Source organism: Saccopteryx bilineata, chromosome 2, assembly GCF_036850765.1.
Source record: "Saccopteryx bilineata isolate mSacBil1 chromosome 2, mSacBil1_pri_phased_curated, whole genome shotgun sequence".
NCBI lineage: Eukaryota > Metazoa > Chordata > Mammalia > Chiroptera > Emballonuridae > Saccopteryx > Saccopteryx bilineata.
The window spans coordinates 218,221,668-218,245,747 of NC_089491.1; the positions used below are offsets into that span (position 1 = coordinate 218,221,668).

Here is a 24,080-nt window from a genome sequence, read left to right on the forward strand (position 1 = left end):
TTGTTTGTTTGAAGTTTTTTGATAACTGTTTCAATCTCTTTTTTGGTGTAATTGAAACTTTAGGTTCTCTGATTCTTCCATATTGATTTTTGAATGATCATATTTTTCAAGGAATTTATCCATTTCATTGAGGTTGTCCTATTTTGGGGCATACAGTTCTTCATAGTATTTTCTTAGAATCCTTTGAATTTCTGCTGTGTCAGTTGTTACTTCTCCTCTCTCACTTCTAATTTTATTTATTTGAGCCCTCTCTCTTTTTTTCTTGGTGTATTTGGTTAAAGGTTAATCAATTTTGTTTACCTTTTCAAAGAACCAGTTCTTGGTTTCATTGATCTTCTGTATTTTTTTTTTTTGCCTCTATGTCATTTATTTCCACTCTGATCTTTATTATTTCTTTCCTTCTACTTCCTCTGGGTTCTACTTGTTGTTCTTTTTCTAGTTCTTTTATGTGCAGGGTTAAGTTGTTAATTTGAGCTTTTTCTTGCTTCTTAAAGTATGCCTATAATGCTATAACCTTCCCTCTCATGACTGCTTTTGCTGTGTCCCATAAATTTTGAGTTGTTGTATGTTCATTTTCATTTGTTGCAAAGAAATTATTGATTTCTTCCTTGATCTCATTGTTAACCCATTCATTATTTAATAGCATACTATTTAGTCTCCAAGTGTTTGAATGTTTTTCAGTTTTTCTATTGTAGTTGATTTCTAGTTTTATGCCATTGTGGTCAGAGAAGGTGCTTGATATTATTTCAATCTTCTTAAATTTATTAAGACTTGTTTTGTGTCCTAACATGTGGTCTATCCTAGAGAATGTACTATGAGCACTTGAAAAAAAATGTATATTCTATTGCTTTGGGATGAAAGGTTCTAAAGATATCTATTAAATTCAGTTGATCTGGTATGTTATTTAGGGTCATTGTTTCTTTGTTAATTTTTTGTCTGGAGGTTCTATCCATTGATGTTAGTGGGGTATTAAAATCCCCTACTATTATAGTATTGCTGTTGATCTCACCCTTTTTGTCCATCAAAATCTGTTTTATATATTTAGGTGCTCCTATATTAGGTGCATAGATATTTATAATGGTTATATCTTCCTGTTGTAATACTCCTTTTATCATTATGTAGTGACCTTCTTTATCTCTTTCTATAGCCTTTGTTTTAAATTTTATTTCATCAGATATTAGTATTGCTACCCCAGCTTTTTTTCCTTTGCGTGAAATATTTTTTTCCATCCCTTTACTCTCAGTCTATGTGTATCTTTTGTTCTGAGTTGTGTCTCTTGTAGACAGCATATGTACTGGTCCTGTTTTCTTATCCATGCAGCTACCCTATGTCTTTTGATTGGAGTGTTTAATCCATTTACATTTAAGGTTATTATTGATATGTAGTTGTTTATTGCCATTTTATTCTTTAGATCTATAATCCTCTTTTTCTTGATTTCTTTTTTCCTTTGTTCTTTCTACAGCTAGCCCCTTAACATTTCCTGCAGTACTGGTTTGGTTATAATGAATTCCTTAAAGTTTTTTTGTCTGGGAAGCTTTTAATTTCTTCTTCAATTTTTTTTCTTTTTTTTTTTCAATTTGTTTCCTCTGACAGAATGCAAGACAAACACCCAGTTTGCTTGAGTTTTAAAAGGATTATTTCCTTTGCCCCACTTGAATGACCAATAAAGACACAAGTCCTACTGGCAAAGTGAAAGGGGTATCTCCTTCCATTTTAAATGATAATCTTGCTAAATAAAGAAGCCTTGCCTGACCAGGCAGTGGCGCAGTGGATAGAGCATTAGACTGGGATGCAGAGGACACTTGTTCGAGACCCCTAGGTCACCAGCTTGAGTGCAGGCTCATCTGATTTGAGCATAGCTCACCAGCTTGGACTGAAGGTTGCTGGCTTGAGCAAGGGGTTACTCAGTCTGCTGAAGGCCCACGGTCAAGGCACATATGAGAAAGCAATCAATGAACAACTAAGGTGTCGCAACAAAAAACTGATGATTGATGCTTCTCATCTCTCTCCTTTCCTGTCTGTCTGTCCCTATCTATCCCTCTCTCTGACTCTCTGTCTTTGTTAAAAAAAAAAAAAGTCTTGGTTGTAGGCTCTCGTTTTACATTACTTTAAATATTTCTTGCCATTCCCTTCTGGCCTCAAGTGTTTCTGTTGAAAAGTCGGATATCATCCTTATAGGGGCTCCTCTATAAGTAATTGTCTTCTTTTCTCTTGCTGCTTTTAGTATTTTTTCTTTATCTCTTAACTTTGGTATTTTAATTATGATGTGTCTTGATGTAGGCTTCATTGGGTTTCTCTTTATTGGGACTCCCTGTGCTTCTTGAATTTGTGTGACTTTTTCTTTAATCAATTTAGGGAAATTTTCAGCTATGATTTCTCAAACAGTTTCTCTATCCCATGTTCTTTCTCTTCTCCTTCAGGTACCCCTATGATACAGATGTTATTTCTCTTCATATTATCACAGAGTTTTCTTATAGTTTCCTCAGACTTTTTGAGCCTCTTTTCTTTTTGCTGCTCTGTTGATGTTTTTATTTATCTTGTCCTCTAATTCACTGATTTGATCCTCTGCTTCATCAAGCCTGCTGTTGATTCCTTCTACTGTAGTCTTCATTTCTAATATTGTAATTGCCATTTCTGATTGATTCTTTTCTATTATTTCAGTGTCTTTTTTGATGCTTGCAATTTCTTTATTTAGGTGCTCATTAAGTCCATCCATTGTAGCTCTGAAATCCTTAAGCATCTTAATAATCATTATTTTAAACTCTGCATCCAGTAGTTTGGTTATTTCCATCTCATTCAGTTCTTCTTCTGGGGATTTTTCTTATTGATTCATATGGTTTACATTCTTCTGTCTTCCCATTAGTTATGTGTGTGTGTTGCAAGCTTGTTAGAGTTGTGGGTCTGAAGTTGATTTATAGAATGCAGCTTCTTCTCCAGGACTTTATCCTCAGCCTCTGCTGTTTGCTTATATTTTAATTCTCCTTAACCAGTAGAGCGGCTTAAAAGCCTTAATTTCCCTGCTGTTTGTTTGCTGAGTCCAGCAGGGAGCATCTGTGTTTGCTGATCCCAGCAGGGGGCTTCTGTGTTTAGGAGGGGGGAAGTGGGCACATCTTGTTTTATTTTTCTTTTTGGATTCAGTTGAAACTATATCCAGGAAGGTAGATGTGACCTCTGAGAACCTGAAGGTGTGGTCTACCCAGTGCCTCTCTGGGGGTGGGGCATGTTCTCAGTATGAAGGGGGAGGTGTAACTCCTCAGGTTTTCTCCCTGGAAACCTGAGTCACTGCCCTTCTCCCTTACTTCCTCCTTTCTGAAAAACCTTTCATGCTGATTGGAGCTGGAGAGCTTTTTGGAGGTGAGTCAACTGGTTCCATGCTAGGCTTGTGCAAGATGGAAAAAGCAACCCCTCCCCCAGCTATGGCCACCTTGACACTAGAGAATGACTCAGCTCAGCTCAAGTTTTCTTCTCCTTGTCACCGTTTGTGTCCCCGTGTCTCGATCTCCCCACTTTCCTAAGTCCTCTCAGCCCTCCTAACCTTCGGAGCCCCAGGCAAGTGGCAGTAAGTGATATTTTCTGAGCTAGCCTTTTAAGGCTGTACTTTCTTTCACCAGCCTCTTTTCACAAACAGAACTCTCACTCTTCTCCCCATTCAATGCTGTCAGGTTGTCTCCTCCAGTCTCTGGGTTTCAAGGCTGGGGCTCCAGTCCTGGGACTGAGGACCCCCACCTCTCAGGGTCTCTCTCCTTGCAATGAGAGCCCTTCTGGACCCTCAGCCTTAGCATCCCCTTGCTCCTGAGAGTGGGGGAGCCCCCACCATGCCCCCATACTCTCTGCCAAGCTTGGTGTGTATTCTTCTGTGATCGTTGGTTTTTGAGTCCTGTTCTTTTAATCCAAAGTTGGTATTTCATAATAATTGTTCTTAAATTAATTTGTAATCCAGTTTGGTCATGGGAAGTGGCAGTTTGTGCATCTGCCTACTCTGCTGCCATCTTGGAATCTCCAATAAAATCTTTTTTAAAAATAGGCATACACATTATCTCCAACATAACTAAAAAGCATTTACTCCATTATCTTTGTACTTACTTGACCAGTTTCAAACACAGTCTCAAGTCTAAACCTTTATTCTTAAGGCTGAGCCCAAACCAGAATGTTCAGGGAAAGAAATAAGAAAAAATAAGATATGCTCAGGCCAACATTATGATTAGATTCATCTCCAATATCAGGCTCAAGAATTAGGTCCCTACTCCACCCCTCCTGATATTTTACCTCCAAAATAGGAAACACAAGATATACTTGAAACATGTGTGGAAAGTAGCAGCATTTAAGAAGAAAATAAATAAACGTGAGGGTGGGCAAAATGTCTATAGAAGAGTTCGGACCTAATGCAGAGAGTCTTTCACAGAGGAGACAGCAAGCATGAGTTTAGAGCAGATGTTGGCACACTATTTCCCACAATTCATGGCTTGCCTGCTTTTATAAATAAAGTTTTATTGAAACACAGCCACACCAATTTGCATTGTGGTCTACAGGTGCTCTCCAGAAACAACTGCAGAGTAGAACAGTTGCCACATATATCACATGGTCTAAAAAGCTGAAAATATTTACTGTGTGCACTTGTACAGAAAAAAATTGCTGACCTCTGGTGTGGAGTTGTAGATTTTACTGAAAAACAGTCATAACTAGAGTTTCCTGAAGCAACTATTTTTTTCTGATAAGAAAATAAATGGAGAGAAATTTAACTGTGTCATGTCTATTACAGAGTAACGCATTGGTCTCAAAGGCAGTTCCCAGGCTCATTACTCTGTTGCCCTACGTTGAGAAAACAATTATTTCTCTGTTAACATTTGGTAAACTTATCTTTAGGAACTTGAAAGAAGGTTGAGAACATCTCTGAGGCTTAATTTCAAAATATGTTTAAATTTAAAGAGGGGATTCTGCAAGTGGGTAGCTAGAATAAGGCTAGATTTGCCCAGAAGCTGTTCAGGGTAATGTTGCTGATTGGCACTTTGTAGTGCAGGCCACGAAAACAGGCATAATTGCTTTTCCAAGTTTTCACCATAAATAATCATTTTTTTATTTTATTTTTTGTTTCTTTTTTATTATTATTAATTTTAATGGGGTGGCATTGATAAGTCAGGGTACACATGTTCAGAGAAAACATATCCAGATTATTTTGATATTTGATTATGTTGCTTACCCCTCTCCCAAAGTCAAATTGTCTTCCGCCACCTTCTATCTGGTTTTCTTTGTGCCTCTCCCCTTCCTCCACCCCCTCTCTCCTTCCTCGCCCCCCCCCCCACCACCCCACCACCCCATCACATTCTTGTCCATGTCTCTGAGTCTCATTTTTATGTCCCATCTATGTATGGATTTATATAGTTCTTAGTTTTTTCTGATTTACTTATATCACTCCGTATAATCATTTTTAAAAAGGTTCCAGTAACTTGCCCACTAAGGGGGAAAAAAGGAAAGTGAGACAATAACGCAGTGGTTTTGCTTTAAAATAGTCACACATGATGTTGTGCTGCCATCTACAGTATTTTGGGATTTTCGCCCAAATGCAAAAATTGTAATGAGCTCTCTTGATACATGGCCATTCTACTGAGGGAAGAAAAGTTTGGCCAGCAGAACAGTAAAAGAACGCTGTAGCCCAAGGTGTTCTCTTTGGTCATGGTCTCCTTTCCCCACCGCCCAACATACTGCCATTTTTAAGTCTGTTCCACTTCCGGATCACACTTATGCACACAGTGGTATCAAATAGTGAAATGAATGGGTATGCTGGACCTGTTAGAAGCACCATGATGCTGTGGTAATGTTGTGTGTGATTCATTGTCTCTCACACTCTGGCAAAAGCGGTCACTATTGCCAATGTGCTGCAGCTGCGGTGAGACCTGAAATCCAGGAAAGCTAATTTTTTAAAAAACTGTGATAAATTTAGGGGTTAAAGAATCTAAGGGAGTGCTCATTCAGCAGCACATATACCGAAACTGAAATAAGATTAACCTGAGCCCTGCACAAAGATGTGGCACAGATTCCTGAAGTGTTCCATATTATTGAGAAAAAGACTCTTGTATTAGCTTGCTAGGGCTACTATAACAGAGACCACAGATTATATAGTGTAGACAGGGGGAAAGTATTGTTTCACAGCTCTGGAGGCTGAAAGTTCAAGGTCAAGACATCAACAGGGTTCATTTCTCCTGAGAGTTTTCTCCTTGGCTTGTAGATGCCTGCCTTCTCACTGTGTCTTCCCATGGTCTTTCTTCTGTACCTGTCTATGCCCTAATTTCTTTTTGTGTGTGTGACAGAGAGCGGGACAGATAGGGAAAGACATGCAGGAAGGGAAAGAGATGAGAAGCATCAATTCTTCACTGTGGCACCTTAGTTGTTCATTGATTGCTTTCTCATATGTGCCTTGACCAGGCAGCTCCAGCAGAACCAGTGACCCCTTGCTCAAGCCAGTGACCTTGGGCTTAAGCCAGTGACCTTGGGCTTCAAGCCAGCAACCATAGGGTCATGCCTATGATTTCACGCTCAAGCCAGCAACCCTGCACTCAAGCTGGTAAACTCACACTCAAAACAGATGATCCCGCGTTCAAGCTACCTCGGAGTTTTGAACCTGGGTCCTCTGTGTCCCAATCTGACACTCTTATCCACTGCTCCACCACTTGGTCAGGCCCTAATTTCTTTTAAAAAGACACTAATCGGTGGATGACGTCAGAGTAATGGCGGGGTAGGAAGCGATACCGATAAATCTCCCCCAAAACTCAACAAGATCTTCAACCAGAAACAGAAAAACCTATACTTGGAGCTTCCAGATGCTTCGCAATACACCCAAAGGTATGATTGAGTGAAAAATTGGCTAAATATATAACCAAACCCCGAAGGAAAAAGGGAGTAAGAAATGCTCCGCCTTCCTCACTAACCTAAACAGGGCGGCTTTCTCTGGTAACTGTGAATATAGAAACTGAGGCGGGCAAAGGGGGTGAATAGATCCAGGCCGCCGCGGCACAAACGGCCGAACCAGGCTGTGGCACACAGATCCAAGCCGAGGAAAATCTGATCCTGTGGCAACCCGGGCAATACAAGCTAACACTCGCGCCAAACCCAAAAAAAGAAAGACAAGCGGAGCGGCCATTTTACCCGGTCTCCTGGTCGGTGCGCAGTTAGTGGGCGAGAATTTCTTCCTAGGCCCCAAGAGTGGGTGCCCGTGTTGCCCCACGGAGAGGCAGGGTCAGAGGCCTTTCTGTGGGCCGAGGACAGAGTCTCTGGGCAGCCCCAGCGCCCTGGGAAAGCCACGCACGGGAGGGAGTGAGAACTAATTCCAACGGTGGAGATTTTCCGTGCTGGTGAGGGTTTCACTCAGAGGGAACCGCGGCCGGCCTCATATCCTGGTGTGCGCGCGCATATAAGGAGTGAGCGATTCCTCCGAGTGCCTCCGCAGTGCGCGCCCGTGTTATCGCAGAGAGGGGCAGAGTCAGGGGCCTTTGTGTGGGCCAAAGCGGAATCTCGAGCCGCCCCAGCGCCTTGCAAAAGCCGCGCACGGGGACGGAGCGAGACTCAATTCCAACGCTGCAACTTTTCCCTGCGGTTGGGGGTTTCACTCAGAGCGTGAGACTGCTGGCCGGATATCCTGGTCGCAGACAGTGAGTGAGAGTTTCCTCCAAGCGCCCCCCAGAAGTGGGCGCCCGCTTGTGTTACCGGACAGAGTGGCAGAGCCAGTGGTCTTTGAGTGGGCGGAAAGCCCGCCTGATTATGCTAGCAGCTCTGACTGACTGAGCCTTACCCAGAGCCCTGTGCTGAGTGGAAATAGAGTGGGGAGTTGCCAGCTCTTTGAGCCTCTTACTATCCAGGCAGAGGCAGCAGCAACCCCATAGCTGGATTATCAGGCTACTAATTGAGGAAGGAAAGACTAGGAGAAAGGCTCCAGGAACACGGACTCTGTCACTGTCGGAGCCTATAAATGCTAATGAGCCTCGACTCCCACAAGACTAAAGCACAATACATGACATTGCCATAGAGACTTATCAACTGCAAGCCTCTACCTGAGCGTGCCAAAGGGGCAGAACCCGGGGTACAGAGTCACTGACCAGGAAGAGGGAGAGAAAAGAAAAAGCAAGAAGATAACCTCTCAAAATCAAGAATAATCTGCAGACTTTATAACCTATCACATTTTATTATATTTGTTCATTTGTTTCTCTTATCTTCATTCTTGATACTTTTTTTTCTTCCTCCAATTTGGCCGATTAACTCTCTACAGGTCTTACTCTCTCCTCTCCTTGAACTACACTACCCATAAGTGTTACATCTCCCATTATCTTTTCTCTTCTCTTCCTTTCTCTCTATGAGGGTTGCACTCCAAAACCCTTAACTCTCTCTCTCTCTCCTTTCTTTTTTCTTCTTTTAGTGGTTCCCTCTTTTTTTTCTCTCTCTCTCTTTTTTTTCTCCCTCTATATTAGTTTCTTCCTTTCTCCTTTACATCTCCTCTCATTCAAACCTCAATAACAAACAAATTATCTTATCTGGGACTCAAACCTATGTTTGTGGCATTTTGGGGGGTTTTTACTTCACCTTTTTAACTCACTAGCAGTGCTCCCATCCCTGGCTCTCCATATTATCTAGTTCTTGTTCCACTAAATACAATAGTAAGTTTTTAATTTGTCCCCCCATTTTTCCGTTTTCCTCTTATTCCTCTCATCATAACTCTTAGACAACCAACACCTAAAAGCAAATCATTTTATTCTTGACCCAAATTTTTTCCTTATTTGCTTTTTGTGGGTCCATACACTCTTTTTTTTTTTTTCTTTTTTTCTTTTTTGCCCCTTTATTACTTTTCCCCAATTCAGGCCCTCCATCACAGGCATTGTTTGTTATAACTCACAGTCCACCACAAGATTTTCTCAAGAAAGAGGGGAGAGGAGAGGAGAGGAAAAAAGGAGGGGGGGGAATAATTTCCTTTTTTTTTAAATTTTTATTTTATTTTATTTTTCTTTATTTCATTATTAATTTTTTTTTAAAAAAAAACAACTTTTTTCGATTTTTTATTTTTTTTATTTTTTTTAACTTTTTATTCTTTATTAAATCTCATTAATACTATCAACAAAACCACCCTCAGATGCCATTAAGGAAGAGAAAATTGAATATCATGGATACAAAAGAAAGAGAGGTAACAGCTAGATGAGGAAAAATCTATGGAGAAAAAATTTAATATATTGGAAACCTTGGAGCTAAATGACAGAGAATTCAAGATAGAAATCCTAAAAATCCTCCGAGATATACAAGAAAACACAGAAAGGCAATATAGGGAGCTCAGAAAACAACTCAATGAACACAAAGAATATATGTCCAAGGAAATTGAAACTATAAAAACAAATCAAACAGAGATGAAAAACTCAATTCACGAGCTGAAAAACGAAATAACAAGCTTAGCTAATAGAACAGGTCAGATAGAAGAGAGGATTAGTGAAATAGAAGACAAGCAACTTGAGGCACAACAGAGAGAAGAAGAAAGAGACTCAAAAATTAAAAAAAATGAGATAGCCCTACAAGAATTATCTGACTCCATCAAAAAGAATAACATAAGAATAATAGGTATATCAGAGGGAGAAGAGAGAGAAAATGGAATGGAGAACATACTCAAACAAATAATAGATGAGAACCTCCCAAGCCTGTGGAAAGAACTAAAGCCTCAAGTTCAAGAAGCAAACAGAACTCCAAGTTTTCTTAACCCCAACAAACCTACTCCAAGGCATATCATAATGAAATTGACACAAACCAACAGCAAAGAAAAAATTCTCAAGTCAGCCAGGGAAAAGAAGAATATAACATATAAAGGAAGGGCCATTAGATTATCATCAGATTTCTCAGCAGAAACTCTACAAGCTAGAAGAGAGTGGACCCCAATATTTAAAGTCCTGAAAGAGAGGAACTTTCAGCCATGAATACTATACCCATCAAAGCTATCCTTCAAATACGAAGGAGAAATAAAAACATTCACAGATACAGAAAAGATGAGGGAATTTATCATGAGAAAACCCCCACTCCAGGAATTACTAAAGGGGGTTCTCCAATCAGATACAAAGAACAAAAAAAAAACAGAGCCATGAGTAAAAGCTCCAAGAAGAACACAATAAAACTAAATTTAAACTGTGATAACAACAAAAAGAAAGAGGGGGAGAAGACGGAGATTAACAGTAGCAAAGGACGATGGAGTGCAAAAGTACTCACAAAATAGTTCGCTACAATGAACAGGGTAGGGACCCTTTTCATTACTCAAAGGTAACCACCATTGAAAAAACCACCACAGAAGCACATGAGATAAAAAAGATAGCAACAGAGGAAAGATGTATGGAATACAACCAAATAAAAACAAAAGATAGAAAAACGAAAGAGAAGGATCAAACAAGACACAAAACTCACAGAAAGCAAGATATAAAATGGCAATAGGGAAGTCACAAGTATCAATAATTACACTAAATGTAAATGGATTAAACTCACCAATAAAAAGGCACAGAGTAGCAGAATGGATTAAAAAAGAAAATCCAACTGTATGCTGCCTACAGGAAACTCATCTAAGTAAGAAGGATAAAAACAAATTCAAAGTGAAAGGCTGGAAAACAATACTCCAAGCAAATAACATCCAAAAAAAAGCAGGTGTAGCAATACTCATATCGGATAATGCTGACTACAAGACAGGAAAAGTACTCAGAGACAAAAATGGCCATTTCATAATGGCTAAGGGGACACTGAATCAAGAAGACATAACAATTCTTAATATATATGCACCAAACCAAGGAGCACCAAAATATATAAGACAGCTACTTATTGATCTTAAAACAAAAACTGACAAAAATACAATCATACTTGGAGACCTCAATACACCGCTGACGGCTCTAGATCGGTCATCCAAACAGAGAATCAACAAAGACATAGTGGCCTTAAACAAAACACTAGAGCACCTGGATATGATAGACATCTACAGGACATTTCATCCCAAAGTGACTGACTATACATTTTTCTCCAGTGTACATGGATCATTCTCAAGAATTGACCATATGTTGGGCCACAAAAACAACATCAGCAAATTCAGAAAAATTGAAGTTGTACCAAGCATATTTTCTGATCATAAAGCCTTGAAACTAGAATTCAACTGCAAAAAAGAGGGAAAAAATCCCACAAAAATGTGGAAACTAAACAACATACTTTTAAAAAATGAATGGGTCAAAAAAGAAATAAGTGCAGAGATCAAAAGATATATACAGACTAATGAAAATGACAATACGACATATCAGAATCTATGGGATGCAGCAAAAGCAGTGATAAGAGGGAAGTTCATATCGCTTCAGGCATATATGAACAAACAAGAGAGAGCCCAAGTGAACCACTTAACTTCCCACCTTAAGGAACTAGAAAAAGAAGAACAAAGACAACCCAAAACCAGCCGAAGAAAGGAAATAATAAAAATCAGAGCAGAAATAAATGAATTAGAGAACAGAAAAACTATAGAAAAAATTAATAGAACAAGGAGCTGGTTCTTTGAAAAGATCAACAAAATTGACAAACCCTTGGCAAGACTTACCAAGGAAAAAAGAGAAAGAACTCATATAAACAAAATCCAAAATGAAAGAGGAGAAATCACCACGGACACCACAGATATACAAAGAATTATTGTAGAATACTATGAAAAACTTTATGCCACTAAATTCAACAACCTAGAAGAAATGGATAAATTCCTAGAAAAATACAACCTACCTAGACTGAGTCAAGAAGAAGCAGAAAGCCTAAACAGACCTATCAGTAGAGAAGAAATAGAAAAAACCATTAAAAACCTCCCCAAAAATAAAAGTCCAGGCCCTGACGGCTATACCAGCGAATTTTATCAAACATTCAAAGAAGACTTGGTTCCTATTCTACTCAAAGTCTTCCAAAAAATTGAAGAAGAAGCAATACTTCCAAACACATTTTATGAGGCCAACATAACCCTCATACCAAAACCAGGCAAGGATGGCACAAAAAAAGAAAACTACAGACCAATATCTCTAATGAATACAGATGCTAAAATACTAAACAAAATACTAGCAAATCGAATACAACAACATATTAAAAAAATAATACATCATGATCAAGTGGGATTCATCCCAGAATCTCAAGGATGGTTCAACATACGTAAAACGGTTAATGTAATACACCATATCAACAAAACAAAGAACAAAAACCACATGATCTTATCAATAGACGCAGAAAAGGCTTTCGATAAAATACAACACAATTTTATGTTTAAAACTCTCAACAAAATGGGTATAGAAGGAAAATATCTCAACATGATAAAGGCCATATATGATAAACCATCAGCTAACATCATATTAAATGGCACTAAACTGAAGGCTTTCCCCCTTAAATCAGGAACAAGACAGGGTTGTCCACTCTCTCCACTCTTATTTAATGTGGTACTAGAGGTTCTCGCCACAGCAATCAGACAAGACAAAGAAATAAAAGGCATCCATATCGGAAAAGAAGAAGTAAAGGTATCACTTTTCGCAGATGATATGATCCTATACATCGAAAACCCCAAAGAATCCACAAAAAGACTACTAGAAACAATAAGCCAATACAGTAAGGTCGCAGGATACAAAATTAAAATACAGAAGTCAATAGCCTTTCTATATGCCAACAATGAAACAACTGAGAAGGAACTCAAAAGAATAATCCCCGAAGAGAGAAAAGATGGCGCTCGAGTAGGCGAACGTACCAGCATCTACCTCCCAGAACCAATGTGGATTACAAACTAATTTTATGAACTATCAACTGGAAAAACCAACTTTGGACTAAACTAAAAGGACTCTTCAACCCAGGAACGCTGAAGAAGCCACCCAGAGACTGGTAGGAAAAGCGGAAATGCGGAGAGGGCTGCCCAGCTTCTCGGAGCGAACGGCAGCAGGGAGAGACTCACGTGGCGGGAAGTGAGTTTAGCAGAGGGGAAAGGGCCCTGAGCCCCAGGAACAAAGCCCCAGCCTGCAGCCCCAGAGCCCAGAAGAAGCATAAGGACAGTATTTAGCTTGAAACAAGTCAGGATACTGTTTGTGAGAGAGTCTGATTTCTCAGACCCAGGATCCTTCTTAAAGGGACCACGCAGAACATCTCTCTCACAAACACTCACCCGGGGCTCCTGGAGACGGAGGGAGAGGGGAGAGAACCACAGTATCAGGAAGAGAGTGCAATCTAGGAGGCATAGGGAGAAACATTTTTGGGAGATAGCCACTCTAACCCCTGGGACGAGTCACTCCCCAAAGCTGAAGTGAATATTTCCCCCAGAAACAGCAATACCAGCAAAGGGAAGCAGGAGAGCAGCCAAACAAGCTCCCCCGCGGCATTCAGAGCAGAGTTGCATAGAAGGAGGGAGCTTTCGGGTCTACGGTAGTGAGTCTTAGGGTCCGAGCTGCAACGCCCCCACCCACACCGCTGAGGGCGCACCGGAGAGCGGGCGGCAGCGGGAGACAAAAGCGCAGTTCTGCTGGCAGGGGCAGAAGCCGGCTGGCCACCAGTGGGCTCAGGTGTGAGCTCAATCTTGCCCGGCTAGGGAGAAGGGGGCGTGCAAAAGCGGCTAAGCTCAGCTGCCGGCAGCCTGTAATCCAGCCTCCGGGAGAACGGTGGGAAACCCAGAAAGGGTAGAAACCAGCCCCGGAGCAAGGGCAGAGGAGCACATCCCTGCCCCGCCTGTGCAACCCAGGCTTGCGGTCTGACTTGGTAGCAGGCTCCTCCCGTGGGGGTGGAGCCAAAAGCCCAGAAGAGGCGGAGTTCCGCTACGAAGCTGAGCTTGGGCACGCAGCCTTTCCTGGTGGTAGAGCCAAGGCTAGCAGCTGTTCCTTGAGTGGGATCATCCTGCAAAGGCAGGGCGAAAGCTCGGAAACAGGCGGAGACCCGCAGCTGAGCAAAGGTGCTCGCCAGTGCCCTCAGGACCGAGCATAACATCACACACGGGGGTGGGGCAAAGGCCAAGGCCACCAACCCTTGTGCACCCGAGCCCGTGATCACAGCCACTCTCGTGAAGAGAAAATGCGGAGGCAGAGAAATACAACACAAATAAACCAAGAGAAATCCCCAGAAAAGGACCTAAGTGAATCAGATATAACCAAATTACCAGATGCAGAGTTTAAAATAACGATTGTTAGGATGCTCAAAGATATTAGAACCACCATAGATGGCCACTACGAAAACCTAAATAAAGAGATAACAAATATAAAAAAGGACATTGAAATAATAAAAAAGAATCAGACAGAAATGACAAATACAATATCTGAAATAAAGAATACAATGGAAGGAATTAAAAGCAGGATGGATGAAGCAGAGAATCGAATCAGTGAGTTAGAGGACACAATAAATAAAGGCATGGAAGCAGAGCAGAAAAAAGAAAAGAGACTCAAAAAGTCTGAGGAAACTCTAAGAGAGCTCTGTGACAACATGAAGAGAAATAACATCCGCATCATAGGGGTTCCTGAAGAAGAAGAGAAAGAACAAAAGATAGAGACTTTGTTCAAACATATTATAGCGGAAAACTTCCCCCAATTAAGGCAGGAAAATATTTCACATGTTCAGGAAGCACAGAGAACTCCATTAAGGAGAAATCCAAAGAAACCAACACCAAGACACATCATAATTAAATTACCAAAGCTAAATGATAAAGAGAAAATATTAAAAGCTGCTAGAGAAAAAAAGACAATCACCTACAAAGGAGCCCCCATAAGGATGACTTCTGACTTCTCAACAGAAACACTTGAGGCCAGAAGGGAATGGCAAGAAATATTCAAAGTAATGCAGAACAAGAACCTACAACCAAGACTACTTTATCCAGCAAGGCTATCATTTAAAATTGAAGGAGAAATAAAAAGCTTTACAGACAAAAAAAAACTAAAGGATTTCACTACAACCAAACCAAGGCTGCAAGAAATGCTAAGGGACCTGTTGTAAACAGATCAAAGGAAAAAAAGAATATAGCAAAAGAGAAAAACAGTTTTAAAGAAAAAAAATGGCAATAAACAATTACATATCAGTAATAACCTTAAATGTTAATGGATTAAATGATCCAATCAAGAGACATAGGGTAGCTGCGTGGACAAGAAAACAGGACCCATACATATGCTGTCTACAAGAGACACACCTTAAATCAAAAGATGCACACAGACTGAAGATAAAAGGATGGAAAAAAATATTTCACGCAAATGGAAATGAAAAAAAAGCTGGGGTAGCAATACTTATATCAGACAAAATGGACTTTAGAACAAAGACCATAGTTAGAGATAAAGAAGGTCACTACATAATGATAAAGGGAGCAATCCAAAAGGAAGATATAACCATTATAAATATCTACGCACCTAATATAGGAGCACCTAAATATATAAAGCAGACTTTGATGGACTTAAAGGGCGAGATCAACAGCAATACTATAATAGTAGGAGATTTCAATACCCCATTAACATCATTAGATAGGTCCTCAAGAAAGAAAATTAACAAAGAAACAGCAGACTTAAAGGACATATTAGATGAACTCGATTTAATAGATATCTTCAGAACCTTTCACCCTAAAAGAGCAGAATATACATTCTTTTCAAGCGCTCATGGGACATTCTCTAGAATAGACCACATGTTAGGGCACAAAAGCGGGCTCAACAAATTTAAGAAGATTGAAATCATATCGAACACTTTCTCTGATCACAATGGCATTAAACTAGAAATCAACCACAACAGAAAAATTGAAAAACATTCAAACACTTGGAAACTAAATAGCACGTTATTAAACAATGAATGGGTTAACATTGAGATCAAAGAAGAGATTAAAAAATTCCTAGAAACAAACGATAATGAGCATACATCAACTCAAAATTTATGGGACACAGCAAAAGCAGTCCTGAGAGGGAAGTTTATAGCATTACAGGCATACCTCAAGAAGCTAGAAAAAGCTCAAATTAACAACTTAACCCTGCATCTAAAAGAACTAGAAAAAGAACAGCAAGTAAAGCCCAGAGCTAGTAGAAGGAAGGAAATAATAAAGATCAGAGCAGAAATAAGTGACATAGAGGCTAAAGAAACAATACAGAGGATCAATGAAACCAGGAGCTGGTTCTTTGAAAAGGTAAACAAGATCAATGAACCCTTAACAAGACTCACCAAGAAAAAAAGAGAGAGGACTCAAATAAATAAAATTAGAAACGAGAGTGGAGAAATAACAACTGACACAACAGAAATACAAAATATTGTAAGAAAATACTATGAAGAAACTGTACGCCAAAAAACTAGACAACCTAGATGAAATGGACAAATTCCTTGAATCATATAATCTTCCAAAAATCAATCTGGAAGAATCAGAAAACCTAAACAGACCAATTACAACAAATGAGATTGAAACAGCTATCAAAAAACTCCCAAAAAAGAAAAGTCCTGGGCCTGATGGCTTCACAAGTGAATTCTACCAAATATTCAAAGAAGAACTAACTCCTATCCTTCTCAAGCTATTTCAAAAAATTCAAGAGGAAGGAAGACTTCCAAACTCCTTTTATGAGGCGAGCATAATTCTGATTCCAAAACCAGGCAAAGACAACACAAAAAAAAGAAAATTATAGGCCAATATCCCTGATGAACTTAGATGCAAAAATCCTCAATAAAATATTAGCAAACCGGATCCAGCAATATATGGAAAAAATCATACACCATGATCAAGTAGGATTTATTCTTGGGAGGCAAGGCTGGTACAATATTCGCAAATCAATCAATGTGATTCATCACATAAACAAAAGAAAGGAGAAAAACCACATGATAATTTCAATAGATGCAGAAAAAGCATTTGATAAAGTCCAGCACCCATTCATGATCAAAACTCTCAGCAAAGTGGGAATACAGGGAACATACCTCAACATGATAAAGGCCATCTATGACAAACCCATAGCCAACATAATACTCAATGGGCAAAAATTAAAAGCTATCCCCTTAAGATCAGGAACAAGGCAGGGTTGCCCCCTTTCACCACTCTTATTCAACATAGTTCTGGAAGTCCTCGCCACAGCAATCAGACAAGAAAAAGAAATAAAAGGCATCCAAATTGGAAAAGAAGAAGTAAAACTATCACTATTTGCAGATGACATGATATTGTATATAGAAAACCCTAAAGTTTCAGTCAAAAAACTACTAGACCTGATAAAAGAATTTGGCAAGGTGGCAGGATATAAAATCAATACTCAGAAATCAGAGGCATTTTTATACACTAATAATGAACTATCAGAAAGAGAAATCAGGGAATCAATCCCCTTTACTATTGCAACCAAAAAAATAAAGTACCTAGGAATAAATCTAACCAAGGAGATTAAAGACTTGTACTCAGAAAATTATAAAACATTGATAAAAGAAATCAGGGAAGATACGAATAAGTGGAGGCATATACCGTGCTCATGGTTAGGAAGAATAAACATCATTAAAATGTCTATATTACCCAAAGCAATTTATAAATTCAATTCAATACCAATGAAAATACCAATGACTTACTTCAAAGACATAGAACACATATTCCAAAAATTTATATGGAACCAAAAAAGAACACGAATAGCCTCAGCAATCCTGAAAAGGAAGAAAAAAGCGGGAGGTATCACACTTCCAGATATCAAGTTATATTATAAGGCCATTGTACTCAAAACAGCATGGTACTGGCATAAGAACAGGCACATAGATCAATGGAACAGAACAGAGAACTCAGAAATAAACCCACAGCTCTATGGACAACTGATATTTGACAAAGGAGGTAAGACAATACAATGGAGTAAAGACAGCCTCTTCAACAAATGGTGTTGGGAAAACTGGACAGCTACCTGCAAAAAAAAGAAACTAGACCACCAACTTACACCACTCACAAAAATAAACTCAAAATGGATAAAAGACTTGAATGTAAGCCATGAAACCATAAGCATTTTAGAAGAAAACATAGGCAGTAAGCTCTCTGACATCTCTCGCAGCAATGTATTTGCTGATTTGTCTCCACAGGCAAGTGAAATAAAAGACAGGATAAACAAATGGGATTTTATCAAACTAAAAAGCTTCTGCACAGCTAAAGACAATAAGAACAGAATAAAAAGACAAACTACACAATGGGAGAATATATTTGACATAGCGTCTGATAAGGGGTTAATAACTAAAATTTATAAAGAACTTGTAAAACTTAATACCAGGAAGACAAACAATCCAATCCAAAAATGGGCAAAAGAAATGAATAGACATTTCTCCAAAGAGGACACACAGATGGCCAATAGGCATATGAAAAAATGTTCAACATCATTAATGATTAGAGAAATGCAAATTAAAACCACAATGAGATATCACCTCACACCAGTCAGAATGGCGCTCATCAATAAAACAACACAGAATAAGTGCTGGCGAGGATGTGGAGAAAAGGGAACCCTCCTGCACTGCTGGTGGGAATGCAGACTGGTGCAGCCACTGTGGAAAACAGTATGGAGATACCTCAAGAAATTAAAAATCGAACTGCCTTTTGACCCAGCTATACCACTGTTAGGAATATACCCCAAGAACACCATAGCACTGTTTGAAAAGAAGAAATGCACCCCCATGTTTATGGCAGCATTGTTCACAATAGCAAAGATTTGGAAACAGCCCAAGTGTCCATCAGAGGATGAGTGGATTAAAAAGCTTTGGTATATATATACTATGGAATACTACTCAGCCATAAGAAATGATGACATAGGATCTTTTACAACAACATGGATGGGCCTTGATAACATTATACTGAGTGAAAGAAGTAAATCAGAAAAAACTAAGAACTATATGTTTCCACACATAGGTGGGACATAAAGATGAGACTCAGAGACATGAACAACAGTGTTGGGGTTACAGGGTGGGGGGAGGAGAGGGAGGGAGTTGGGGGAGGGGAGGGGCACAAAGATCATGGCTTTTCAGCATTGGCCATATTCCCCCCTTAATCTATAGACAGACAGCAAATATTTACGTATGGTGTTCCCACTATAAAGACTGCTGTCTTAGGGACAAATGCTGACAAACTATTTCAGCAGTTCCTCCTTCTTCAAAGACTTATATGTAAACATAGAGCTCCATGTTTCATAGGACATACTCAAGCTCACTCCATGCTTCCTGGTGCTTTAGCACAAGGGAATGCCCCCCCCCTTCTTTTTTTTTTTGTATTTTTTTTTGTATTTTTTCTTTTATTTATTTATTTTTTGTATATTTCTGAGGATGGGGATGGGGAGGCAAGCAGACAGACTCCTGCATGCGCCTGACTGGGATCCACCTGGCATGCCTACCGGGGGGAATGCTCTGCCCATCTGGGATGTTGCTCTGTTACAACCGGAGTCATTCTAGCAACTAGGGCGGAGGCCATGGGGCCTTCCTTAGTGCCCAGGGTGGATTTGCTCCAGTGGAGCCTTGGCTGTGGGCGGGAGGAGAGGGACCGGGAGGGGGGAGAGGGGGAGGGATGGAGAGGTAGATGGGCGCTTCTCCTGTGTGCTCTGGCCGGGAATCGAACCCGGGAATCCTGCACACCAGGCCAATGACTCCGACGGGTCTACCATATCATGCTTTTTACTTAAAAAAAAAAATTTACACTTCTTTTGAAAGCTGATGAACAGGAGACACCAAATCTACCTTTTTTATTAGATCTAGCTAATAACACTGTTCTGTCTTTTTTCCAAATAGCTCCAGATATATGGAAAAGATTTATATAGGCGGATGGGGATCCTCAAACCCCTCAGCGAGATCTTCTGAGAATGGCTTTTAAGATACCTAGAGGCAGAAAAAGCCCAATAGAGATCAGGGGAACTACCAGCTTTTAGGATACACCCTTAAAGGCTCCAGCACCCCAAAGGGGTCTCATAGGATGCCATCTGGGTCCTGCTTCAATAGTGGAAAGGAAGGTCATTGAGCTAAAGCCTGCCAGGCTTACACACCTCTACTGTGAGGAAACAGGGACACTGGAAGGTGGGCTTCCCCCTCGCTCCTCTAAGGGAGGGTTCAGTCTCTTCCAGGCCTGCTCCAGCCACCTATGACCTAACCTTGCCCAGAATGCTGGGGTTTGCCACTGAAGGCTGAAGGTGCCCAGGGCCGTCGACCCCATCTACGACACTGTGGACAAGCCTAGGGTATTTCTTCCAAGAAGCAGGTAAACTGATCTCATTTGCACAAGGGCCACTTAACTATGTTTTGCCTGAATAGTCAGGTTCTTTATTCTTCCCTCAAAGATCTCTGTTGTGGGTATTGATAGTCCTATTTTCTGCTGCTTTGCTTAATATATAGTGTTTCCTTTATTCCTCCTACCTCAATGCCCCACTCATATTTCAGGCTGGGACCTACTCTTAATTTAGAGCTCTCTTTCCTCCTTTTGCCAACTTGTATTATGAATTTACCTTTGCCACCCAGCTTAGTGTATCCCAAGGTTCTCTTTACCAGGCCACAGTCACAGAGCTCCAGGGAAAAGCAACCTGGTCTCAACTCTCCAGGCAGAGGAGAACAGAAGCTCCATATCCACGCATGCTGCAAATGGCTTTTTCCAGTCTACCTGAATCATTACCAGCTAGAAGCAGCGGTCATTGGGACTTGGACATGAGCTGCAAAGTATAGAATGGTGACAACAATTCCAGTGCCATACGGACTTTTCCTGTGGGGAACTTTCCTGGACTCCTGCTCCCTGTGACAGCTCCTAACAGACTGAACTGTGGTTGGGTTGCATTTTTCAGGGATTTGGCATGGTGAGGGGGCCAACTTGGACTTGGGGAACATGTTAAGGACACTACTCATTTATGGATTCTTGCTGTATTGGCCAAGAGTTTGCTTAAAGGCTTTTAATCACTGTAAAAAAAATAGAGGACTAGATGAAGAAGATGGGGCACATATACACCATGGTATATTATTCAGCTAGGAGAAATGGTGACATTGGATCACTTATAGCAGAATGGTGGAGTCTTGGTAGCATTGTGCGGAGTGAAATAAGCGAATCAGAAAAAAACAGGAACTGCAGGATTCCATACATTAGTGGGACATAAAAGCGAGACTGAGAGGCATGAACAGGAGTGTGGTGGCTATGGGGGGTGGGGGGAGGGAAGGAGGGAGAGGGGGAGGGGAGGGGGAGGGATACAGAGAGAACTGGATGGAGGGTGGCAGAGGACGATCTCTCTTTGGGTGATGGGTATGCAACATAACTAAATGACAAGATAACCTGGAAATGTTTTCTTTGAATGTATGTACCCTGATTTATTGATGTCACCCCATTAAAATAAAAATTTATTTATATATAAAAAAAAAAAAACTTGTTCAAAAAAAAAGAATAATCCCCTTCACGATTGCAACAAAAAAAATAAAATACTTAGGAATAAACATAACAAAGAATGTAAAGGACTTATATAATGAAAACTATAAACCATTGTTAAGGGAAATCGAAAAAGATATAATGAGATGGAAGAATATACCTTGTTCTTGGCTAGGAAGAATAAATATAATCAAGATGGCTATATTTCCCAAAGCAATATACAAATTTAATGCAATTCCCATCAAACTTCCAATGACATTTTTTAAAGAAATAGAGCAAAAAATCATCAGATTTATATGGAACTATAAAAAACCCCGAATAGCCAAAGCAATCCTAAAGAAAAAGAATGAAGCTGGGGGCATAACAATACCTGACTTCAAACTCTATTATAGGGCCACGACAATCAAAACAGCATGGTATTGGCAGAAAAATAGACACTCAGACCAATGGAACAGAATAGAAAGTCCAGAAATAAAACCACATATATATAGTCAAATAATTTTTGATAAAGGGGCCAACAACACACAATGGAGAAAAGAAAGCCTCTTCAATAAATGGTGCTGGGAAAACTGGAAAGCCACATGCAAAAGAATGAAACTGGACTACAGTCTCTCTCCCTGTACAAAAATTAACTCAAAATGGATCAAAGATCTAAACATAAGACCTGAAACAATTAAGTACATAGAAGAAGACATAGGTACTCAACTCATGGACCTGGGTTTTAAAGAGCATTTTATGAATTTGACTCCAATGGCAAGAGAAGTGAAGGCAAAAATTAATGAATGGGACTACATCAGACTAAGAAGTTTTTGCTCAGCAAGAGAAACTGATAACAAAATAAACAGAAAGCCAACTAAATGGGAAATGATATTTTCAAACAACAGCTCAGATAAGGGCCTAATATCCAAAATATACAAAGAACTCATAAAACTCAACAACAAACAAACAAACAATCCAATAAAAAAATGGGAAGAGGATATGAATAGACACTTCTCCCAGGAAGAAATACAAATGGCCAACAGATATATGAAAAGATGCTCATCTTCTTTAGCTATTAGAGAAATGCAAATCAAAACGGCAATGAGATACCACCTCACACCTGTTCGATTAGCTGTTATTAGTAAGTCAGGTAATAGCAAATGTTGGAGAGGCTGTGGAGAAAAAGGAACCCTCATACACTGTTGGTGGGAATGTAAAGTAGTACAACCATTATGGAAGAAAGTATGGTGGTTCCTCAAAAAACTGCAAATAGAACTACCTTATGACCCAGCAATCCCTCTACTGGGTATATATCCCCAAAACTCAGAAACATTGATACCTAAAGACACATGCAGCCCCATGTTTATTGCAGCATTGTTCACAGTGGCCAGGACATGGAAACAACCAAAAAGCCCATCAATAGATGACTGGATAAAGAAGATGTGGCACATATACACTATGGAATACTACTCAGCCATAAGAAATGATGACATCGGAACATTTACAGCAAAATGGTGGGATCTTGATAACATGATACGAAGCGAAATAAGTAAATCAGAGAAAAACAGGAATTGTATTATTCCATACGTAGGTGGGACATAATACTGAAACTAAGAGACATTGACAAGAGTGTGGTGGTTACGGGGGGGAGGGGGGAATGGGAGAGGGATAGGGGGTGGGGAGGGGCACAAAGAAAACAAGATAGAAGGTGACAGAGGACAATCTGACTTTGGGTGGTGGGTATGCAACATAATTGAACGACAAGATAACCTGGACTTGTTATCTTTGAATATATGTATCCTGATTTATTGATGTCACCCCATTAAAAAAATAAAATTATAAAAAAAAAAAAAAAAAAGACACTAATCATTAGATGATGACCCACCCCTAATGAATGCTTTTAATCTTAATTTTACCTTTTTAAAAAACCAATTTTCAAACAGTTACATTCTGAGGTTTTTGGAATTAAGACCTTAATGTATGAATTGTGGGGGTTGGGGAGGGGGAATTAAGAAATTAAATAAAGTACTTACTTGTAATGTTTGGACCTGAAATGAATGGAATACAGTAAGGCATTAGGATGCCAAGAAAGAAAAGAAGGGAAGGAGGGAGGGAAAAAGGAAGGGAAAAGAAGCAAGGAAAAAAGTTGATGAATGATTGGAATCTAAATTAGTTCAAACAAGATTTTGGTTAATTAAGGAATTCACTCTAGCCATGCCTAACAAGGAAAAGGAAGAAGTGTAAAACAAGAAAAGATGGTGAAAGCTGGATGACCCCTGCAGATAAAGCCAGCCAGCTTCATGCCCTGCAACATCCAATAGTGTCTTGCAGCTGCAATGACACCATGGCTACCAGATGTTCTATTGATCTGAGGCTATCAAAGAAACCATGCACTAGGAAAAGGCCAGAAAAAAGCTGCCCCAAAAGTGTTCTTTTAAATTTACACTGGATATTTAATCCAAATTGAGTGACAAAGAAAAATCTGAATTTGCCAGTAATGGTTCATTACCGTTGTCTGCATGTCTACTGAAGGGTAGAACCCTGAGGTTTTTTTCATACCCTGACATAGTCAGCTAGGGAGGCATAAAAGACAGCTCACCTGGTGATGTTTCCACTAAAGCAACCGCCTGCTATTTCGCTGGCTGCTCCTGGGCCATGCCAGTAAAGAACTATTGCATTTACTCCCCAATCTATCATTTCTTCTTTTTTATATATATATATATATTTTTTTTTTTTACAGAGACAGAGAAAGTCAGAGAGAGAGAGAGATAGGGACAGACAGACAGAAACAGAG

The 24,080-nt window shown here is 39.8% G+C and overlaps 1 non-coding gene across 1 annotated transcript; it reads right to left on the reverse strand.

The window, feature by feature from the left end:
• Nucleotides 1-1,575: 1,575 nt before the first annotated feature.
• Nucleotides 1,576-1,703, reverse strand: LOC136327558 (small nucleolar RNA SNORA27). Its single transcript, XR_010729751.1, has one exon. It is a non-coding gene; the product is annotated as a small nucleolar RNA SNORA27 (small nucleolar RNA).
• Between the last annotated feature and the right edge of the window lie 22,377 nt (nucleotides 1,704-24,080).